The 25034-nt window shown below is 40.1% G+C and overlaps 1 non-coding gene across 1 annotated transcript; it reads right to left on the bottom strand.

Moving 5' to 3' along the window:
- Positions 1–295: 295 nt before the first annotated feature.
- Positions 296–411, bottom strand: LOC130027271 (U5 spliceosomal RNA). Its single transcript, XR_008793015.1, has one exon. It is a non-coding gene; the product is annotated as a U5 spliceosomal RNA (small nuclear RNA).
- Between the last annotated feature and the right edge of the window lie 24623 nt (positions 412–25034).

Below are 25034 nucleotides of genomic sequence, written 5' to 3'. Positions count from 1 at the left end.
CGCTTCAAATCACTGATGAAGAAAGCACTTCACTGTAGCACTGTCCTCCCATTGTTCATCAATTTGCTCGAGCGGGCACCAGTAATGTCTCACAACAAATTGTGAGACTTGTTGTTACTGTTTTGGCATATCGAATATGACACGAGGAGCTTGCCAGGCTTTGCCATGTGAGTGAGATACTCTCAGTAGCTTTCCGGGCTCTCCAAGAGGGGCAGAGGAATCAAACCCAGATCAGTTGCATGCAAGGCAAATGCCCTACCCGCTGTGCTATCACTCCAGCCCATTTATTTGTATTAGCCCTGCAAAAGCATGTCCTCAAAACATTGGGTAAACACTCAGAATTGTTCCTATCTATGGAAATCTTTAGTAGAAGGCAAAAGATTTGTATAATTTGAAGAGAAATTAGAGTTTGTACATGATTTATTTATAGCACAGTGGTAGGGCATTTGCCTTGCACGCAGCCAACATGGCCGACCCGAGTTCGATTCCTCTGCCCCTCTTGGAGAGCCTGGCAAGCTACCTAGAGTATCTTGCCCGCACGGCAGAGCCTGGCAAGTTCCCCGTGACATATTCGATATGCTAAACACAGTAACAACAAAGTCTCCAATGGAGACGTTACTGGGCCCGCTCAAGCAAATCGATGATCTACGGGAGGGCCTTTACTTTACTTATAAAAAGCTAAATAATTCACATAGGACGGTAGATTGGGGAATGGGAGAATAGAGAGGAGTATAAGAGCATGGATTTTATAGTCAGATGGCATACAGTCACCTAGCTCCTAACTAGATTTTTATGGATCTGGTGATTTCTTAACTCATTTTTCAGTTGAGAAGTAGAGAAGTAGACAAGGGGAAGAAAAAAGAAAGGGAAAAGGCAAAGAGGGGAAGGGAAGGGGCACCCAATTCAGTACACTACTGAGAGGTCATTTATGACAAAGTTTTATGTAGACTTGACTTCCACATTTAGAGAACAAGCATGTTCAAGGGATCTGCTGATATTCCCTTTGCTTTGCTCATGTTTGCAGTTCTGAAAGCACTGTTCAGGGAGCCATAGAGGGTATCAACTGAGTCCAGCTGTCAAAACTACTTTAATAATCAATACTAAAGTTTTTAACAAATGATACCAAAACCTTTACCACTTTCTTTCTCTCCCGATGGTAAAACAAAGTTTTCAAAGGTACAAAACACATAACTACTTTATAAGCTGAAGGAAGAAATAGTTAACAAGTATCTATCTGACTTCTGTGAATCTTAATAAAATGCAAAACTATGCCACACTTCAATTTTGTTGCAGAGAATGAGATTATTTGCCATAAAATATAAGGTAATAGGTAAAGGCCCTCCCGTTGATCGTCGATTTGCTCAAGCGGGCCCAGTAACATCTCCATTGGAGACTTTGTTATTACTGTGTTTGGCATATCGAATACTCTCGGTAGCTTGCCGGGCTCTCCAAGAGGGGCGGAGGAATCGAACTCGGGTCGGGCATGTTGGCTGCATGCAAGCCAGACACCCTACCTGCTGTGCTATCGCTCCAGCCCTGTGCTATTGCTCCAGCCCTGCGGGGTCGCGGGGCGGGGGGGGGGGCGGTGCAGGGGGGGCGGGTTGGCGGCAGGGCGAGGTGGGATCCCGAGGCCTCTCCAGTCCGCCGAGGGCGCACCACCGGCCCGTCTCGCCCGCCGCGCTGGGGAGGTGGAGCACGAGCGCACGTGTACGTGCGCAAGTCAGAGGCTCGCCCAAAAATACAGTTAATAATTAATAATATAGTTAATAATTTCTACCTTTCAGCAACACATCCTCCTTCCGGTTGAATGCTTTACTCCAACATAGATATTTTCCACTTCCTGTCCTACCCTCAGTCACCTAAAGTGACATGTTTTGTAATGAATACCAGTTTTCATGTTCTTTGCTTCCTTTGTCTTGGGTATTCATTCATCATCACTTGACATCCTGTTATTCATTGATTCGCTCGCACGTGCACCAGTAATGTCTCCATTCATCCCTGACGCGTGCAAATGTAGCCCAATGGCATCTGCTCATTCTAGGAACACAAAGAGCCTCAAATCCATCATTCAGGGTCTTGATGAAGAAGTCTGACCATCTCATAGGGGGGCGGCCATGTGATCTTTTGACATCCCATGGAATCCAGTCTGTAATGGCTCTAGTCCAGCAGTCATCTCCAAATATCATTATGTGTCCAGCCCATCTGATTTTCGACACCTTGGCAAATGAGACAGCGTCCCTTATTCTTGACCATCGACGAAGGTTGGAACTCCTAATTCTTTCTGTCATTTGAATGAAGCGTGATACTCCAAGCATAGCTTTCGATTCCTCTTTGGGAGACCCAAATAGCGTTCTCATCATGTTTGCATAGGGTCCAGGTCTCTGAGGCATATATTAATGCAGGAAGAACAGTGGAATTGAAGAGATGTGCCCGGAGTCGGAGGTTCTTTGTCATCTTAGCTATTTCTTCGACATTCTTGAAGGTGTTCCAAGCCGCTCTCTTTCTCCTGTGCAAATCAGGTGCCAGGTCATTCGTCATGTTGACTTCTCCACCTAGGTATACATAACTGTTGCATTCAGAGATGTTCATCCCAGTGAGAGTGAATGGAACATCAGGAACGAGACTATTTCTCACAAACATTGTCTTTGTTAGATTTATCTGTAGTCTGACCCTTCCACACTCACGGTTGAAGTCGGCTAGCATTTGTGTTCATTATTCCACCATTATGTTGTTGTTGTTTTAATATCTTGCCTATGAGAGAGATCATTCTGTGTCAGTCTCTCTCTCTCTCTCTCTCTCAGACTAATTTCACGCAGCATGATGCTCTCCAGATACCTTCATGTAGCAGCAAATTGCATGACTTTATCTTTACTTACGGTCAAGTAATATTTCCTGTACCATAATTTCTTCATCCACTCATCTGTTCTTGGACACCTGGATTGCTTCTAGATTTTTGTTATTTTGGTAATGCTGCAGGGAACACAGAGATGCAAATGTCTTTTCTCCATTTTGTTTTTGGGTCCTTGGGGTATATTACAGAAAGTGGGGTTGCTGGGTCAAATGGAAGTTCAATTCCTAGATTTTATAGAAATGTCCATATCATTTTCCAGAAATGCTGGACTAATTGACATTCCAATGAGAGTGAACGATGAAGAAAAACAAAAATTTCGTCCAGTGTTATTCTCAAAAGAGAGTGTTCCTAAAGGTTGAGAAAAGTAACAAATCATGGATTTATTAAACCAATCAGGGTTCTTCCTCTGCTCTTAGGGAAGCTCTTATCATCTATTTATTATTCTTGAAAAGTCTACCGTGAGTATTCCGCCCGCACGGAAGAGCCTGGCAAGCTATCCGTTGTGTATTCGATATGCCAAAACCAGTAACTACAACTGGTCTCATTCACCTGACCCTGAAGGCTTCACCAACATGGCAGCACTGAGAAGGATGAGAAAGGAGAGGCCGACAAAATCTCAAGGCCGACCTAGACTGCCACAACGAAGGAAGACAAAAATGATCGTCTGTACTTTCAATGCACGTACGCTAGCATCAGATGCATCCATCGAGGATCTGATGGTACAAGCGCGAATGATCAAGTACGACATCATTGGTCTGACCGAGACAAGAAGGCACGAATCTCACCATGCCGTTCTCGACACTGAAGAAGAATTGTTCCTCGGAACATGCGATAAAAGAGGTGTTGGAGGCGTCGGTGTCCTTGTCAACAAAAACTTGGCCAAGAACATTGATTCATTTGAATGCCTAACAACCCGAATTGGACGTTTACATTTGAATAGATGTGGCTCACTGCCGGCAGTTTCTATCTTCGTTGTCTACGCACCAACAACTCATTATGATGAAAGAGAAATCGAGAAGTTCTACATGGAGCTAGAGAAGTTCTATAAAGAAGACCATACATTCTACAAGATCATTGTGGGTGATTTTAATGCCAAGATAGGACCAAAAAGATCAGCTGAAGAACTTCACATCGGGAACCAAGGCCTAGAATGGAACGAACAGGGTGAGAGACTATCTGAGTTCATCATGTCGACCAAGACCATTCATGGTAACTCACAGTTCCAGAAGGCAGAATTTAAACGATGGACATGGGAGTCTCCCGGTGGACGATTCCACAACGAAATAGACCACATCATATTCAATCGAAGGTTTTGCCTGACCGATGTCCCTGTTGTCCCAAAATTTCGAACGGGATCGGACCACCGTCTCCTTCGTGCAAAATTCTACTTCACAGAGAGGGGAGAAAGGGCTGCAAAGTTCAAAACGAGAACTCCCAGAATGACCACCAACTGGGAACTCTTTGGTACTATTGCGGCAACATGGGAAGATGCCATTGTTGACAACATTGACGAGGAATATGATCGACTGGTTCAGCACCTCCATGAACGTGCGAGGAATGCCAAGAAAGAGATAGCCACAAAATATCGACTATCTTTTGAAAACTCTTGAGCTAATTCGCCAGTGTGGTTTGGCGCATGCCTCAGGCAACTGCAAGGTAACGTCCGAGCTCACAAAGCAGTGCAGAGATGCGATCAAGGAAGACCTCAAAAGAGAGAAGAGCAGAAGTACTGGTAGATGCAGCAGAAGCCAGGAAAAGTATTCGTAACGCCCGCCTGTCCTTCGCCAACTACAAGACCAAGATGACTGCCCTCTGACATCCTGATGGATACATCACATCCTCCAGAACGGCTATGGAGAAGATTATCCATGACTTCTACTCAAATCTCTTTGATAGCCATGTCTACTTGCCGACATACCAAATTCCACAGGATGGATATGTTGTTCCCAACATTCTCCCTTCCGAAATCTGACAGGCCATTTCATTGGTAAAGAAGCAAACAGCACCCGGCCCAGACAAGGTCAGACCTGAACACTGAAGAACCTGCCGTCAGTACTCATCAATACACTGGCTCGGCTCTTCACTCGCTACCTGTCTGAATGCAAGGTTCCGTCCCAGTGGAAAACCAGCAGGACCATACTACTGTTCAAGGGAGATATCCATGACATTGGCAACTATCGCCCGATCTGCCTATTGTCTGTCATCTACAAGTTGTTCACTCGAGTCATCCTAAATAGGATTGGCAGAACACTAGATAAAGGACAACCATGCGAGCAAGCAGGGTTACGCAAAGGATTCAGCACCATCGACCATATCCACATGATAACCAAGCTCATTGAGGTTTCTCGGGAGTTCAAGATGCCGCTCTGCTTAACGTTCATTGATTTAAAGAAGGCCTTTGATTCTGTTGAGACGGAAGCGGTCATTGAAGCCCTAGCCAATCAGGGCATTCAAGCCCAATACATCAGGATCCTCCGTGAGCTGTATTGCGGATTCACTACCAGGATCTCACCATTCTACAAAGAAGTGATCGTTGATGTCAAGAGAGGGGTGCGGCAGGGTGATACCATTTCACCGAAACTCTTCAGTGCCACCCTCGAGAACATCATGCGACGACTGGAATGGGAAGGAATGGGAGTGAAGATAGATGGTCAGCAACTACACCACCTCCGCTTTGCTGATGACATTGTTTTAATAACACCAAACATCAGCCAAGCGGCACAAATGCTGGCCGACTTTGACCGTGAGTGTGGAAAGGTAGGACTACAGCTGAATCTTACGAAGACAATGTTTATGAGAAACAGCCTCATTCCTGATACCCCATTCGCTCTCAACGGAACGACCATCTCCGAATACAACAGCTATGTGTACCTTGGTCGAGAGGTCAACATGACAAATGACCTGGCACCGTTCTTGAAGGCGTTGCAAGCTGCTCTCTTCCTCCTGCGCAGGAGGAAGAGAGCAGCTTGCAACGCCTTCAAGAATGTCAAAGAAATAGCTAAGAGGACGAAGAGCCTCCGGCTCCGGGCACATCTCTTTCATTCCACTGTTCTTCCTGCATTAACATATGCCTCAGAGACCTGGGCTCTACGCAAACAAGATGAGAACGCTATTCAGGTCTCCCAAAGAAGAATAGAAAGAGCTATGCTTGGAATATCACTTTTCACTCAAATTAGAGAAAGAATCCAGAGTTCTGACATCCGTCGATGATCAAGAATCAGGGATGCTGTCTCATTTGCCAAGGTGTCAAAAATCAGATGGGCTGGTCACGTAATGAGATTGAAAGACGACCCTGGACTAGAGCTGTTACTGACTGGATTCCACGGGATGTCAAAAGACCGCGTGGCCGCCCACCTACCAGATGGTCAGACTTCTTCGTGAAGATCATGAATGATCGGTTTGAGGCCCTTCATGTTCCCAGAGCGAACAGATGCCATTGGGCTACACTAGCACGTGACAGGGACAAATGGAGACGCTACTGGCACCCGCTGGAGCAAATCGACGACTAACGGGAAGTTAAGTGATTAAGTGATTAAGTGAAAAGTCTACCCCTAAATTTTTAAACCTAACAATTTGATTTTTCATTAATAATGCATAAGCCCAGAGAAGTGCTTAATACTTTAGAAAAGTCACTTTTTATCCCACTAGTCTAAAATATCTGATAATGGAGCAATTATAAAACTAGAGGTAGATCTAAACAACGCAAGCTGCATCTCATAAAGAATTAGTGTCACATCAACACAATGCACTATGTTCTAGCAGTAATCAGAGTGGTGGGGTCTTAATGACAGAAAGTTTCTTGCCTTCTATGTGACAAACCTACTCTGATTCCTGGCATCCATATGGTCCTTGGAGCCCACCAAGCGTGATCCTTGAGTGCAGAGTTCAGAGAAATCCCTGAGCACTACTGGGTGTGATTCCTCCCAAAAATATGTAAGCAGAGCATTACTTAACAGTAGAAAAATCAGCATATGAAAATAGAGTCAGATACTCAAAAACGAGAACTAGAAACAAGGCTTTCTCAAGCTGGGCAGATGACAACTGTAGTACTGGCCTCCCATTTTTCATCGATTCGCTTGAGAGGGCACAAGTAACATCTCCATTGTGAGGCTTGTTGTTATTATTTTTGGCATATCAAATACGCCATGGGGAGCTTACCAGGCTCTGCCTTGTGGGCAGAATACTCTCAGTAGCTTGCCAGGCTCTCTGAGAGGAATGGAGGAATCGAGCCTGGGTCAGCCATGTACAAGGCAAATGCCCTACCCTCTGTGCTTATCACACAAGCTCAGATCAAGATTAGAATACATTTATTTGATCACCTCTGTAGAATTAGAATCTGATTCTTACAAAAAGCAAGTTACAGAAACATGGTTTTCTCTCTACCTTCATTTTAAAGCTTTGCCAGATGGCTTAACAAACCTGTCTTGTTCCTTTGTATAAACACAGCAAGATTAAAGAACTCTCCATTTGGGGTACCCCATTATTTACTGAGAAGTCCCAGGGGTCAGCTCAATACAGAAGACACCTCAATAACAGCATTAATTTTTATCTGGCAGATGATAAACAATGGATAATGATTGGGGCATTGGGAAATTGTGAATATTAACTGCATGAATTAAAACTATTTAAATTTTATAAATATTGCTTCCTATTGTGATTATGGGCTGGAGGGATAGCACAGCGGGTAGGGCGTTTGCCTTGCACGCAGCCAACAAGGCCGACGCGAGTTCGATTCCTCCGCCCCTCTCAGAGAGCCCGGCAAGCTACCGAGAGTATCTCACCCTCACAGCAGAGCCTGGCAAGCTACCCATGATATATTCGATATGCCAAACACAGTAACAACAAGTCTCATGATAGAGACGTTACTGGGTCCGCTTGAGCAAATCGATGAACAACGGGAGGACCGTGACTTCTTCTTCCGTGACATTGTGATTATAAATGTTTTTAATACATGCCGCATCTGTAGAGATACCCCAAAGGGCTGGAACATGTGCTCTGTATGCTGGAGGTCCAATTTCTATCCCCTGTACTACATGATCCCCCTAGGAGCAACTCCCAAGCATCTAGCAAGTTACATGCCTTGAGCACCACAAAGCATATTCCGCAAACAAAAAATGACCAAAAAAAAAAAAACCAACTACATGCTGTATTATTGTTTTTAATTTTTCATAAATTGCTATAAGTTCAGAAAAACATTATGTGTAAGATATATAATATATACATGCATACTGATATAAAATTTACGTACATACATATCTGTCACTATCACTCCCGTTGTTCATCTGTTTGCTCGAGCAGGCCCAGTAACATTTCCATCGTGACACTTGTTATGTGTTTGGCATATTGAATACTTCACGGGTAGCTTTCCAGGTTTTGCCGTGTGGGTGAGATACTCTTGGTAGCTTGCTGGGCTCTCTGAGAGGGACAGAGGAATCGAAACTGGGTCGGCCAGGTCAACCGCGTGAAAGGTAAATGCCCTACCCGCTGTGCTATCGCTCCTACATACATATATGTATATAAAGTTGGCTCATACATACATAAAATCTTTATTTTTGTATAGATGAAGATAGGCATATATATATTAAAATAACGTTGTTTGGCTAAAGGTAAAAGCCTATTCCACTTACGTTCAGTCTATATATGAAATGATTATTGGAGAATGAGATAGTGCAACAGATATGGTACTTTCCTTGCACACAGCCTACATGATTTGATCCCTGGCACCATTTTTGTATCCCTGAGGACTGCAGGAGTGATCCCTAAGCACAAGGGCAGGAGTACACCCTGAGCATTGGCAGATGTGGTCCCCAAATCACAAATATAAAGGTTACTTATAAGACATAAAATTGTAATTGTTTCTCCACGTTATCTTGAATCATATTATTCCAAACTTGTATCCACAGTCAACATCTTAAAAATAGAATTGTAATGGGTTTCTAGATAATTGCCTAGACAATTATCTATGACCAGTTCTCATGTTACATGATAAAGAGAGATCAATTCATCAAAAAATAACTGACGCACCTAGTTACTGATCATTTCTAAAGAAAGCAGACAAAACTACGAGGAAAGTGCAGGCTTGGTGATATGTGCTTGTTTCAATGTATGTATCATAGTATGTGTGTGTATATGCATGTCTATGTTTGTGTGTTTGAAAGATGGTTGAAGTAAAATTTGTTAAAAGTTCCTATTCCCTGTGGGGAACTATCTAAGTCCCTTACTTATTGTGCAAAACCATGCCAAGTTTGCATTATTATACTCAATGTATATGTATATGTTAGGCTGAGAGAGTGTACGGAACCTCAGGGTTATTAGTTCATGTATCTCATGTATCTCAAAGCCAAAACAGAAAATCAGGGTTTGGGGGCTAGACAATAGTAGAGCAGATGAGATGACTGAAGTCCCTGCCTTGCACACACTGACCTGAGACAATCTCCAGCTCCCTGCCACCATGAACCCCCTGATTCCTGCCAGGAGTGTAAGAGTAATTGCTGAGCTCAGAACCAGGGGTAAGCTTTTTTTCCGTTTTTTTAAAAATTTTATTAGTGAAACACCATAAGGTACAGTTGTAATCTTACAAAATTTTGTGCTTGGGTTTCAGTTATACAATGGTCGAGTACCCATCCCTCCACCAGTGCTCATTCTTCACCGCCACTGATCCTTGAGCACAGCTGGCTGTGACCAACAACAGTTCCAGAAAGAAAAATAAAAAGCAGGACCTCGGTCACAGCAATTTTGGGTCTTTTTTATTTTTTAAGTGGGTTACACCTGGCAATGCACAGGGGTTACTCCTGGATCATGCACTCAGGAGTTACTCCTGGCAGTGCTCAGGGGACCATTGAGGATGCTGGGAATTGAACACAGGTCGGCCGCGTGCAAGCAAACGCCCTACCCGCTGTCGTATGTCTCCAGCCCCCTGGCTTGCTCTTTCAATCCTTGTCTGCCCTTGAACACATCTTTGCTTGCTTATTTTTTTTTCTGCTAAGGAAGCAAAGTTTTCTCTTGAAGACATATTCCTCTCTTTCTCTCCTATAATGTGTTTCTAAGTAAATCTAATCCAATAAAGAAAAAACATCTTGTTTCTATTTTAAAAACCAAAGTGGGGCGAGAACAATAGTACAGTGATATAGGGCACCTGCCTTGCACATAGCTGACTAGGGTTTGATCCCTGGCATCCTATATAGTCCCCAGAGCACCACAAGAAGTGATCATGGAGTTCAGAGCCTGAGAAAGTCCTGAGCATTGTTGGGTGTGGCCCCAAAACCAAACAAACAAAAGTAATGCAGGGTTTTTCTTGCCACATCACCAAAGAGTATTGTTGAGATGGCTGGTACTTCAATCCATAAAATGACACTTGCGAATCTTTCAAGTGATGAAAGCAAATGGGAGAAAGATGAAGTGACATGTGAATGTCAGACATTTCTATTTGTAACAGATGAATCTGGCTTTTCTACTTTCTCTCTCTCTCTCTCTCACTCTCTCTCTCTCTCCAATAGAGAGAGATCAAACTTACTTTAGAGAAATCCTAACAAAACGGAAAGTGCACATTTGCTCTTCCTCATTAAGTTCTAAACTATATCTTTCAAACCTGGCAGAAGTAATTGGCTTTATTTTTTAATATATTAAGTTCTGTTAGAATTCAGTGACACCCAGATGTTTAATATTGAATGCGTTGCATTCATGTTTCAGTGGCAAAATTTACTAGTAGTTGTAATGTAGACTATAAGTTCTGTCACTGTCACTGTCACTGACACTGTCCTCCCATTGTTCATCGATTTGCTCGAGCGGGCCCAGTAACGTCTCCATTGGAGACTTTGTTGTTACTGTGTTTGGCATATCAAATACATCACGGGTAGCTTGCCAGGCTCTGCCGTGCGGGCGAGATACTCTCGGTAGCTTGCTGGGCTCTCCAAGAGGGGCGGAGGAATTGAACTCGGGTTGGCCATGTTGGCTGTGTGCAAGGCAAACGCCCTGCCGCTGTGCTATCGGTTCTGGAATACTAAAATATTTTGTATCCCTTTGGAGAAAAGTATCTAAGCCCTGGCGATCTGTCTTTTAACCTAAAAGCAAAGAAAGCCTATGGCACTGTCATTTATAAGATATCTTGCAATGCCAAAAAAATAAGTCAATACATTTTTTCTAAGGTCTGGGACACAGTTCAAAGGGGTGGATCAAGAGTCTGGCATGGCCAAAGCCCTGTGCCTTCTCCCCGAGCACTTGGGGCTCCAGCACTCTGGAGTTTAAAGTTACATTTGCTGCGCACAAGTACCAAACTAGTACTATAGGTCCACGTGAAGAAAGAGTGTTTTCCACTGAACCAACACTGCTGAGAAGCCCTTATTAAAATTATTTCAAATATATCTTATATATAGTGTACATGTGTTTGTATTATTTATAATATATATATCATAGAAACAAATCTGACTTGTTACAGGTATACATTGTTTAACAAAAGTAAAAAATATTTTAAATTAAAGCAAAACTATAAGTAAAATCATCAAGCATATATCAACTGCCTTTAACTTTATGATTTTTGTGGTGTTTATTCTTTATTAAGGTACTGTGATTTACAATATTTTTAATGTTGACTTTCTGTGTACAAAATTCCAACACCAAATTCAACAGCAGTCTGCCACTTTCCTCACCCAAGATCCCCGCACAGCACCTCTTCCTCTCAGGGCTGCCCTCCACAAACTCAGCTCTGTGTATCAGTTCTCTCCCTGTGTTGCCTTTGGCCCTTTGATGTCTCCAGCTGTGTATCTCTAAGTGAGCCCCACACATTAGAAATATGATTCAGTATTATCCCACTCCTTATGAGTGACTTCACTCAACATGATAGCCACTAGTTCCACCCAAGTTATGACAAAATAGATAATTTTACTATTTCTTAGAACTATATACTATTTCATGTGTGCATACACCACAACTACTGTAGCACTGTGGCACTTTCATCCCATTGTTCATCAGTTTGCTCCAGTGTGCACCAGTCATGTCTCTATTGTGAGATTTGTTGTTACTGTTTTTGATATATCGTATATGCCACAGGAAGCCATATGCCACATATGCCCTGTGGGTGGGATACTCTCCGTAGCTTGCCAGGCTCTCCAAGCGGGATGGAGGAATCAAATCCGGGTCATCAATGTGTAAAGAAAACACCATACCTGGCAGAATTATGTGCTGTGCTATCACTTCAGCCCCTCCACAACTACAAACAACTTAAATACCCAACTATGAATGATCCATTTTAGGCATTTGAGTTGTTTCCATACCTTGACTATTTTACTAAGTGCTGCAATGAACATGGGTGCTTATATATCCTTTAAAATAAATGTTTCTGTGTTTGGGGGATAGGTGCCAAGAAATAGTATTACTGGGTTACATGGGACTATTCCTGTATTTTTAAGAGGTCGCTGGGCACAGACACTGAACCAGAAAACATTCACACCAGCAGTGCATGAAGCTTCCTTTCTCACCTCAACTGACCAACACTATTTCCAAGTTTTTTGATATGTGACCTTATCACTGGAGTGAGATGACATCTTAGTATTGTTTTGATTTGCATGACCCTAATGATGGGTGATGATAAACCTTTTTCATATGCCTGTTGACCACCTGAATGTCTTCTTCGGAAAAGTGTCCATGTCTTTCCTTTCCCCATTTTTGGATGGGGTTTTGAATTTTTTGTTGTTGACTTTTGTGACTGTTTCTGAGTTTTTTGAAAACCTGTATATTTGCTTTTTTGTGATGTATTGTGTGCAAATATTTTCTCCCATTCTGTAGGGTGTCTTTATAATAGTTTGACTTTCTTGTATCATGAGGAACATTTTTAATTTGATGTAGTCTACTTACTTGTTGTTGTTTCTCTTGTCTTTACGTCTGTGGTCATCTATTGAAGACAGCTCTGCAGTCAATTTCATGGAAAGCTCTCACATTGTATTCTTCAAAGTATTGTAAGGATTCTGTTCTACAAACCATTAAAAAATAAACTTAAAGTGGAGTAAAACTTTAAATTAGACCAGAATCCATCTTTACTCCACTTTGAGTTTATTTTTTAATGCTGTGAAGTATGTTTTCACAACAATTTAAAAACAATTTTATTGTTTTACATGTGGATATTCAGCTTTTCTATCACCATTGTCGAGTGTTTCTTTGCTCCACTTCATAACTTAAATTAAGTATTACAGATTAACTGTTCATAAATTTCTGGGGTAAATCAGGATCCTCAGTTCTATCTTCATTTAATGATAAAGTTATATCTTAGGTCAGTGTCATGCAGTATTGATTACTATAGCTTTGTGATATAGTTCAATGTTGGTCAATGTAAGGCCTCCTATCCTCTTTCCCCACCCCCTTTAGGATTTCTTTGATTATGTGGGGAGTTTTATTGTTCCATGAAAATTTTAGAAGCTTGTTACAACTCTCTAAAAAACAACAATGGTATTCTAATGCAATAGAATAGAATTTATATAATCTGCATAGAATCTGTATAATAGTTTGGATTAGGCCGTCATTTTGACAATGTTAATTGTTCTGACCTGTAAATAAAGAATGTCTTTCTATTTACTGGTGTCGTTTTCTATTTTTCTTAGCAGTAATTTATAGTTTTCACTGAATAATTTGAAAAATTGAGTCTTTAGGATTTTCAGTGTATATTAGCATGTTCTCTGCATATAGTAATAGTTAGACTTCTTAGTTTCCATATTGGATACCTTTGATATTTTCATTGTCTGATTATTGTTGTGAGATTTTACAAAACTATGTTGGATAAGAATGGGGATAGGAGCTAGAGCAGTAGTACAGTGAATAGAGCATTTTCCTTGTATGTGGCCAGCCTGGGTTTGCTTCTGAGAACCTCATATGGTCCACTGCACCCACTCACAATGATCCTCGAGTGTAGTTACTGGTGCAAGTCCTGAGTACCGTTGTGTGTGTGATTCCTCCAAAACTAACAAGAGCTGTGACAATGAATATCTTCGCCTTGTACTTGATCTCAAGGGAAAAGCTTTCAGATTTCACCAAGTGTACAATACTGGCTGTAATTTTTTCTTACAGATGACCTTACCTTCATATATATTCCTTCTAAAAAGGTAAAAGGTAAAGGCCCTCCCGTTGATCATCGATTTGCTCGAGCGGGCCCAGTAATGTCTCCATTGGAGACTTTGTTGTTACTGTGTCTGGCATATCGAATACTCTCGGTAGCTTGCCGGGCTCTCCGAGAGGGGCGGAGGAATCGAACTCGGGTCGGCCATGTTGGCCGCTTGTAAGGCGAACACCCTACCACTGTGCTATTCCTTCTATTACTATTTTTTAGTAATATCGCTGGAGCAATAGCACAGCAGGTAGGGTGTTCGCCTTACAAGTGGCCAACATGGCCGACCCGAGTTCGATTCCTCCGCCCCTCTCGGAGAGCCCGGCAAGCTACCGAGAGTATTCGATACGCCAGACTCAGTAACAACAAAAGTCTCCAATGGAGACGTTACTGGGCCCGCTTGAGCAAATCGACGATCAAAGGGAGGGCCTTTACCTTTTACCTTTTTACTATTTTTCAAGGTTTTATCATGAATATATTTGTATCTTGTTAAAAGATCCTTCACTGCATCTATTTATATGATTAAGTGATTTAAATACTTTATTTGGTTGATATGGTAAATTACATTAATTGATTGCATATATTGAACCATCCTTGCATACCTAGTATGAACCCTCACTTGATCATGATATATATATACATACATACATACATACATATATATATACATATATATATGTGTGTGTGAATTCCGTTTGCTAGATTCTGTTGAAAATCTTTGCATTGATGTTCATAAGAAATACTGGTCTGTACATTTCTTTTTTAGTAGTATTTCTGTCTTTTTTAGATATTAGTATAATATTGGTTTCACAGAAACTGTTAGGAGAATGCTTGTTTTGTCAACAGTTTTGAAGAGCTTGAGTAGTATGGATGGCTGGTTCTGGAGGTCTTCGGCTGCCGGAGCCCTGGTCAGGAACATCCTCCACCCAGATCCTCCAAATTCCAGTAGGCGGGGGTCACACCCACCAGCTGGCCCCCTGGCACCATGTAATCCCATCAACGGCCAAGACTCAGAGACTATAAAACCCAGCTCTCGGAAGAGAACAGAGCAGTCTCCTGCCCCTGCGCCTGGCTGTCCTCACCAGGGCCCCTTGGAGGGGAGCAGGTTGAGTTTTCCTCCCCGACCCGACCAGAGCTCCGGCAGCCGACGACCTCCAGAACCAGCCACCACCATGCTGAGACCACTCTCCGCACACATGAAGGTACTGGCAGAGGGACAAAGCCACGCGGATCCTGGGACTGAGATCTCCAAGCCTACTCAGATCGGGGCTGAGCATCCTCCACCCAGATCCTCCAAATTCCAGTAGGTGGGGGTCACACCCACCAACTGGCCCCCTGGCGCCGTGTAATCCCATCAACGCCCAAGACTCAGAGACTATAAAACCCAGCTCCCAGAAACATACCTAGGATGAACCCTCTTATCTTATCATCTCATTCCTACCTTGGACAAACTGGCAGGCTACCGAATGTAACCTGCCCACATGGCAGAGTCTGGCAAACTCCCCGTGGCGTACCCAGTATGCCAAATACCAGTAACAATGAAGGGTTTCATTCTCCTAACTCTGAAAGAGCCTTGAATATGGCACTTTTTAAAAAAATCTCAGGGCTAGGATGAAGGAGACGTTACTGGGACCTGCTCGAGGCAATCGACGAATAACAGGATGGTTGTGATTTGTGATTTGTGAGTAGTATGGACACTAAGTCTTATTTGAAATTTTGGTCCGACCCACTAGTGAATCCCTTTGAACCTGGACTTTTGTTCTTGGGGATATCTTTAATTAATGGTAGGATTTCATTTTTTTTGTGATTTATCTGTTCAGGTTTTCTGTGTCCTTTAGGTTTATTCTAGGGAATTCATAAGATTCTAATAATTCTTCTGTTTATTTTAGGTTCTCAAGCGTGGTGGCATAAAGTCATCCATAGAGACCATCTATAATTAATCTTTATTTCCGAAGTGTCTGTTGTGATTTATCTCTAACTTTATTTAGAGATATTTATATTTTAATTATTTATCTCTAACTTTATTCTTTCTTCTGCATCTAAGGAATTGTAAATCTTATTTTCTTTTTCAAAAAACCAAATCCTGTTATTTTTGACCCTTTGTACTGTTTTTTTTTAACATTGATTTCTGCTCTAAATTTTATTATCTTCAATTGAATCTTTGGGAGTTCATTTGTTATTCTTTTAATATTCTCTAGTAGAGAGGTTAAACATCAGTTTGTGTCCTTTCTTCTTGCTGTGTGCTAAATAGCTATAAACTTTCCCTTTGGTACTGCTTTTGGAGTGTCTCATCACAATCACGGTCACGGTCCTCCCGTTATTCATCAATTTGCTCGAGAGGGCCCAGTAACGTCTCCATCATGAGACTTGTTGTTACTGTGTTTGCGATATCGAATATCAAGTATGTGGGCGAGATACTCTTGGTAGCTTGCCGGGCTCTCCAAGAGGGGCGAAAGAATCGAACTCGGGTCTGCCATGTTGGCCGCTTGTAAGGCAAACGCCCTACTGCTGTGCTATCGCGCCAGGGCTCATAGAATGTGGTAATTGGTGTCTTTTGAAAAGCATTGCTAAAATAAATATTTTTTTAAAAAAGCAGTGATCTGGGAAGGTATTTAGAAGCCTGTAGATATTTACAAATATTTAATCTAGTTCTGCACATATATAAGTACTGCACTGCACTGTCCTCCCATTGTTCATCATTTGCTCAAGATGACACAGTAACATCTCCATTGTGAGACTTGTTGTTACTGTGTTTGACATATGGAATTTGTCACGGGTAGCTTGCCAGGCTTTGCCGTGTGGGCGAGATACTCTCAGTAGCTTGCCAGGCTCTCTGAGAGTGGTGGAGGATTCGAACCTGGGTTGGCCATGTCGAACGTGTGCAAGGCAAATGCCTTACCTGCTGTGCTGTCACTCCAGCCCATATATAAATATATGCTCATTTTTAAAGTAGTCTCACATATAACATGTGCAAATATGCATACATTATGTATATCTGTATATACACATATGTGCATATACAAATACATATATATACATACTAATATGTATGTATAAGACAATGAGAAAGTTATATGAATATAATTTTATATAAATTTTTTCCCAATGAATTGTGTAAACAAGAAACAGAAAAAAATACTCTACTCAAAATCATTGGTCATAACTGAAATACAATCCTAAAAACACCATGAGATAAATTTCTAGAATAATTTAAAAAAATAAAACATTGAATTGAAATCTTCCAAATGCTGGCAAATATCTGCAAAAATTTTAACTCACACATACATTCTATGATAACATATATTTTATGCTGCCACCTTAGAAATAGGTGTGAAATGTATTGAATATTTTATATATGTATATATATATATATATCGACTATATTATACACTTATTCTCTTCCTAGACATTTATCTAAAGAAAAGGAAGCAAGTTATAAAACATTAATTTTAAAATTCATAAAAATGTAATCAAACTAATGTCCACTAGGACAGTATCAAGTGTGCAAAAAGAAAAATTAATGTAATAAGTAGTACTTTTATATTATTTCATGTGTATCCATATTAATATATTATAACATATGTGTGGGTTGGAGCGATAGCACAGCGGGTAGGGCGTTTGCCTTGCAAGCGGCCAACATGGTTGACCCGAGTTCGATTCCTCCGCCCTCCACCCCTCTTGGAGAGCCTGGCAAGCTACCGAGAGTATCTCGCCCATACGGCAGAGCCTGGCAAGCTCCAAGTGACGTATTCGATATGCCAAACACAGTAACAACAAAGTCTCATGATGGAGACATTACTAGGCCCCATCGAGCAAATCGATGAACAACGGGAGGACAGTGACAGTGACAGTGAACATATCTGCATATTAATATATTAATATATAATACATACTAATATATAATGCTACTATTGCATATAAGGGTTTAGTTACAGTAGAAACTGAGAGATGGAAAAAAAGTTTTTAAGTGACAAAAAGGAATCTGATGGGCATGCTCATTACTTTAACTATGAAAATTATTTAATTATGATAATTAATGGGCATATACAGACATTGAAGCTATTAGGTTGTGTACTTTATATATTTATTATTTATTTCATATAAAACTGAATTTTTAAGTAATATCCAAAAATAATCACATCATATGTTACAGACTATAGGGTACGTTTAAAAAATTTTTAAATGAAAACTGATATTTCTAAGAAAGTTAAAGAAAATGAATCAATAAATTTTAAATAGTAAAATAAAAATAACAGTTGGTAAAAATTCGTATGTTGGTAAAAAAATATGCGATTTTCTAATATTTTAACTTATAGTTAAAATATTAGAAAATTAAACAACAAATCACTGTCATTGTCTTCCCATTGTTCAGCGATTTACTCGAGCGGGCCCAGTAATGTCTCGATTGTGACAATTGTAACTGTGCTTGGCATATCAAATATGCCACGGGTAGCTTTCCAGACTCTGGCATGTGGACGAAATACTCTAGGTAGCTTGTCAGGCGCTCCGAGAGGGGCAGAGGAATCAAACTTGGGTTGGCCATGTTGGCTGCATGCAAGGCAAACGCCCTACCCACTGTGCTATTGCTCCAGCCCAAGAAATAAATTGCTTTAATCTATTAACATGGTAAGAGTTTGAAGTCTTTATATGATCTGAAATTTTCCGGAATCTTGTATTTCCATCTTCTGATGGAAATACTGATGGGAGGACTTCATTGGTAAACCACTATTTGGAAGATTAAGGTCTTTCCATTTAAAATTAAAACAAATGAAACATAAGCCTACCTATATTCTAAGAATCTATTCTATGCATCTATTGAATACATATAATATAAAAATGTTTTATATGAGATATATTATTTTAAAAATCAAAAATTTAAACATGTCTTGTGTTTACTAGCCCAGGAGGAAGTGGTACAAATCATGGTCAGAAAAACAGCTCCCAGCATACTCTAGCATGTCTACTACTGGGGCCCTGGCACTGTGTGATTCACAGCGCTTCTGTGAGTGACCAGTGAGCACAGAGCTAGTAGCAGGTTCTGAACATGCTACGTGTGGACCAAAACAAAAGATAACAAAAAATGCATATAAATTATGGGAGTGTTGCAAAAATACTTTTGAAAACTACTAGTAAAATTGTATTTTTTTGGCTTTTTGGGTCACACCTGGCGATGCACAGGGGTTACCCCTAGCTCTGCACTCAGGAATTACTCCTGGCAGTGCTCAGGGGACCATATGGGATGCTGGGAATCGAACCTGGGTTGGACGCATGCAAGTCAAACACCCTACCCGCTGTGCTATTGCTCCAGCCCCAAACTAGTAAAATATTTTAAATATGTAACTAAACACCATATCTTTTCAAAGAAAGGTATCATTATAAATATGGTGATTAGAAAGAAATGCGTTAACAATTTCTTAGTGAAATAACTTGTTGAAAATATATATGGGTGATTCAATTTGTAAATTTAAAAATCTTTCACAAACATGACACTATGTACAAGAATCTTCAGAAGAAATGCTGCATTGAAACACTAAAATCTATGTTGGACTAAGATTTTTTCTATAATATTATTATGATATCAATATATTTTTCATTTTTAAGAAACAAGTTTTAATTTTGTGATTATAAAATTAGTAAAACTGATATTGAATTATGAGTTCAGTTCATTCCAAAATAAGAATTGCATTCTTGATACTTGGATTAATGAAAATCAAACATCCAGATAATATAATGAATGTTCCCTGAATTTTATTACAATAGATATCATTGTTTTGAGGCTTTGGCCTGAAGATCATCCCTTTAAGGAAGTTGAGCTGTGTGGCTACTTTCTGATGTGATGGAAAGACGGAGTATGGTGTTGCTTCTGCATGGAGGTATCAGCCCTGCTTTTCTTAAGCTACCAGAACCTTGACAGATTGTTACCTCTCAAACCACAGTTCTATCTAAAAAATGGGATAAATAATACTTTTCCATAGTGTGTGCCAAGATTAAATAGAAAGGATGAAATCTAATTTTCTGAAAGTATGAAACTTTTTTTCTAAGGAATTTTTTCAAAGACTTATAGACATTAACATCAAGAAGGTGAAGTCTTACTTCAGTGACTGAGTTCTTGCTGTTGACTAACAGATTCTATCAGCCCAACTGAGTCAGTCAAGCAGAAAGAAGATGCCCCAGCTCTTAGTCATTGAGGACAGCCCTGTTTGAGCTGTATTATCTTTCTTCTCTTTCTTAGTCTTTTGGGTTGGAGCAATAGCACAGTGGGTAGGGTGTTTGCCTTGCACGCGGCTGACCGTGGTTCAATTTCTCCATCCCTCTCAGAGAGACTGGAGTTACCAAGAGTATCCCACCCACACGGCAGAGCCTGGCAAGGTCTCTGTGGCATATTAGATATGCCAAAAACAGTAACAACAAGTTTCACAATGGAGACATTACTGGTGCCTGCTCAGGCCGTTGTTCATCCTCCCGATGAACAATGGGAGGACAGTGCTACAGTGTTGTCTTTTGGAAGAGTGAATGCAACTATTTATTAAGAGAAAAACTCTCTATATCATATTAGATCATTTGTACGACAGAAAATGCCACAGATGTTCATAAATACAAGATGAAATAAATTTTAGGCATATTTATTATCATGATGTGGAAAAAATAAAATAGAATGTAATCTAAAAGAAAAGTTTCAGAAAGTTTTCCAACCAAGTCCTCAGAAAAAATTTAGTTAAAGCCCGTTTTTCAAGTTTGTCATGTAGTTATGCACATTCAATATGTCATCTTATCTTTTGGTCTAATAAATAAAATAGGACTCTAATAAATAAAATAGATACATTCTTTACTTGCATGATATATAAGGTACTTATAAAAATAGCAATACAGTGCACATTATTAGAATGCATTGTTTACTAGGCACATAAAGCCTGTATTTTTTATTTAAAAGGTCCTACTCCTGGTGGTACTCAGAGGGCTACAGGCACACCATTTGGCGTGCATTGGTTGCGGTGCAATGAGCTGGGGTGTGCGGCTCAGAGTATAGCCCATGCTGAACATGTGCCACGTCATGTAAGACATCTCCCTGACCCATCTGGGCTCTTTATTAAGATAAGGGAGAAGTAAGATTATCTCCAGGCAAAAGAAACAAAGGGAGGAAGCAAAGGAGAAGTGTATACATAAACTTACCCTCCAAAAGGCTTTTCTAGTCCTGATTTTGATGAGATTTCTACAAAAAAAAAAAAAACTGTAAGGTTTTAGTAATGTGACAAAACACTGGCTTCTTTAATTTGTTGAGAGGGAATTTCTGTGTTTTGAGAACAATGAGAACCAAGCTTCCACTACAAATCTAAGAACAAATCAAGAAATTCATCTCAAGGAAAATCCCCTGAGGTTGCTCTATTCAGGTCACTTCACCCACCAGGCAGAAAATCTGAGCAGTGTTCTGATAAGAGTCCACCCCCTCGCCCCTCAATGTACAGAGGTTAATCCATTCCTGATGCTGCCTTGTGGAAAAGGAGTTGATTATCCAATGTGTCATGCTAAAGGCATGACTTCTGCAGACTGTCAGTAACCCCAGGGCCCTAGCCAGGCAAGAGGCACTGGTCAGAATCCCAGCTTTTTTTCACCAAACAGAATTCCCCGGGGGTTTCTGAGCATTTCTTAATTCCTGTTAACTGATGGTCATCTTGACCTGTAAGTTGACAGAAACTGCCCTTCAAATGTCTCTTGGCCTTTATGCAATCTATTAAGGCAGTTTTGCTTCTATTAAGGCAGTTTTTTTATTAAACACTCCTATTATAAAAACAAACTTTTAAGTAAAAAATGACAAAGTTAATTATGCTGAAATATGCTGTTTATGGCACAAACTGCACAAAATAGAATACATGATTTAATACACCATCTAAGATAGCACTGGTTTTCATTTCTGCATAATCAGAGACTAAATCTATGTCACTCATGGCTCTATGTGTGCTGGAAATGGTTTTATATTCCATCTAACTTTAAATTATACACATCACATCATAATGGGGCACAGTCTTCTTTGTTGCCCAAACCTGCTAGGTTAGATCATCTATTAAGCTCTATTTATTTTTTATGACAAACAAGAAAAATGACAAAGGAGCTACTGAATGCCCACTAATGAATACCAAATGCCTCTTGAGATTTTCTTCATATTGCACTCATTTGTTCAGGAGTCCAGTTAACTTCCTCTTTGATGCTATACCTCCCAAAAATAATCCTAAAGAGAAGCTGGTTTTCATAAGCTACCCAGAACTGAGCTGGTTGCTATCTGTCCTCATGTTCTCATTCTAAGGTCAAAAGTTTGATTCCACTTTGACATGCAGTTTTGTTTAAAAGGGATAATCTAAGAAACCACTGAAGTTTTTTGTCAGTGCTGAATGAACAAAGTGAAATAGCAACTCGAAGTTGGCATGAATCACCTTTGTATCTACGAATTTCTAAAAAGAAATACAGACGACAATATGAATAAGAAATAACCAAGGCAAAAGTCCTGTGCTGTGACCCAGAAACCAAGCCAAAGCAAACTAAAAACAAACAAACAAACAGACAAGGACAGTTTGCCAGGATGCATAGGAACCATAGTTTTGAGAATTCAAAACTGAATTTGGAGTTAATTTGGATAACAGTTCATATTTTTATGATGACACTGATTTTTAATACTTGTGCAACACCCTGTGATGCTCTGGTACTTCTTGTTCTGTTCTCAGGGATCACTTCTGGTAGTGCTCCGCAGTGATATGTGGTGCCAGGAATCAAACTCTGGTAGGCTGCATGCAAGGCAAGCATGCAAAGTACCCGCTGTACTGTCTTTCAATGTGCCACAATTATTTTAATAATGTATTTTTTCTATGTTTCTAAAAACCATGTCTGCATGTCATGGTTTGGCAAACATGCCAACTTAAAGAGCAAGTTCCCCATTTTATTAGTGGCACCCCTTCACATATTCTTCTGGCACAGTCACCTTCTGAAATTAGTCCATGAATGTAGAAATTTGCCCACGTACCAGTGTTCTGCCTTTGAACATCAAAATACAGAAATATTATTTAAATGAAGTGGTCAGTACAAAAACATAAATAGGCCAACTATAGCCCATGATGCTTTACATCTATCTCAGGAGCTGATACTATTTCCAGAGATTATATGGATGTTAGTTAGTCTTGCATTCACTCTCTGAGGAGTATATTGGATTCAGGGAAGTTTGTGTCTGTCTTGTTTAGGACACTTTCAAATCTCAAGCTCTTTTGGTGGTTGTTTCCGAATAAACCAGTTTTGTTTTGGAAGTAGTTGATGGCTTTTGTTTGAAGCCAATATATCTTTTGCCTAGGGAGAGAAATGAGTGACTACCTATTCCAGGATTTCCGATTAATAAGGGCTTTCTCTTATCTTTCATAAAAGATCCCATGGCATACAAAGATCGACTGAGTATTTTAAAAATATATGTTTTAATATCACCACAGTGAGATACACAGTTACAAAGTTGTTCATGATTGGGTTTCAATCATACCACGTTCCAACACTTGTCCCTTCACCAGCGTACATTTCCTACCACCAGTGTCCCCAAGGTCCCTCCCTCCCTCCTCCCCCCATCTATGGCAGGCACTCTCTCCCTCCCTTCCTCTCTCTCTTTCTCTCTCTCTATCTCTATCTACCTATCTCTCTATCTCTCTTCCTCTTTCCCTCATTCTCTCTCCATCTCATATTTTTCGAAAAAGATCTTTTGAGTCTGGAACTATTGGAATAAAGAAAAAAAAGAGTACATTTTATCTTTTGTAGGAATTTCTTTCAAGCACTAACTGGGTTTTGTGTGTGTGTGTGTGTGTGTTGGGGTGTGTGTGTGTGTGTGTGTGTGTGTGTAATGCAAGGATAGAAGGAAGTTTTAGAAAATAAATGATTTCACGGGTTCAGAATATTTGGATTTCAACTGAGTATTTAAACAACAGCAACTTCCTTTCTTATTTATCATGCAATACTCTGTTAAAATTATTCTGCGCTGAACTCTTTCATTCATGTTTAACTAAGTCTTACTGTCTTCCTATTCATTTCTTACACAAAGTGAACTGATTGATAATATTGGGGGACATACAAGCAAGGTTAATGGTCATGATTTATATGGATATGAAACTTTTCCAGATGAAAGATAACTTTTAATTAAGTCAAATTATGCTCTTAATTTGAATTTACAATCTTCTAGATAAATTTTTCCCAATTTAAATCTTTGGTAGGAAGGTAGGGTTGTTAGATAAATTAATGTATAATTTATCTTGAATTTCAAAAAAGAAAAATATTTCTCATAAGTATGACCAATATATTGTATGGGATATGTTATATACCAAAAAATGATAGTGAATTCTTGTTTTAAGTAATATTTAATAGGATATCTTAAGCTTTTTCAGTTATGCTTAATTCAGCCACTTGACTCACAGATCTTTGCTCTTTATCAGAAACCAGGACCTGTTAACTGGTCTCATATCTATCAAAAGAACCTTCCCATTTTCTGTGGAATAGAAAAGATCTACAAAAATGGCAAATTTGAAATATATGCCCATTTATTCATATAATAAATTATTCATATGGCTATAGGCAAATGGGGTTGGGATATTAATGTACTTTTAGGAAATAACAAAAACTTTAGGAGAGATTGTCTGGCCCTCAGGTAGCCTCAAAGCACAATGACTACAATGCTCTAACAGGCAAATATTGAACTCTTTGGAGAAGAGAAACCGAGGCATTACTTGGATGAAGAAATTCAAGTCTCCACTCAGAGAATGGTGGACTCCTTAGTAAAAGAGAAGCTTTTACTAAGCTTCTTTTACAGAAGAATCAACACTGCAAGGAATGAGACTATGAGAAGATCATTACCAGTTCAAGGCTTTTCTGTGACAATACCCAGATTAATACTCTCTCTCTCTCTCTCTCTCTCTCTCTCTATATATATATATATATATATATATATATATCACTTAACTTACTCACTTAACTTCCTGTTAGTCGTCGATTTGTTCGAGCGGGCACCAGTAACGTCTCCATTTGTCCCTGTCGCGTGCTAGTGTAGCCCAATGGCATCTGTTCACTCTGGGAACATGAAGA

The sequence above is a fragment of the Sorex fumeus genome, unplaced genomic scaffold (genome assembly GCF_029834395.1).
Source record: "Sorex fumeus unplaced genomic scaffold, SorFum_2.1 ptg000036l, whole genome shotgun sequence".
NCBI classification, from domain to species: domain Eukaryota; kingdom Metazoa; phylum Chordata; class Mammalia; order Eulipotyphla; family Soricidae; genus Sorex; species Sorex fumeus.
This window is presented reverse-complemented; position numbering and strand designations above follow the sequence as displayed.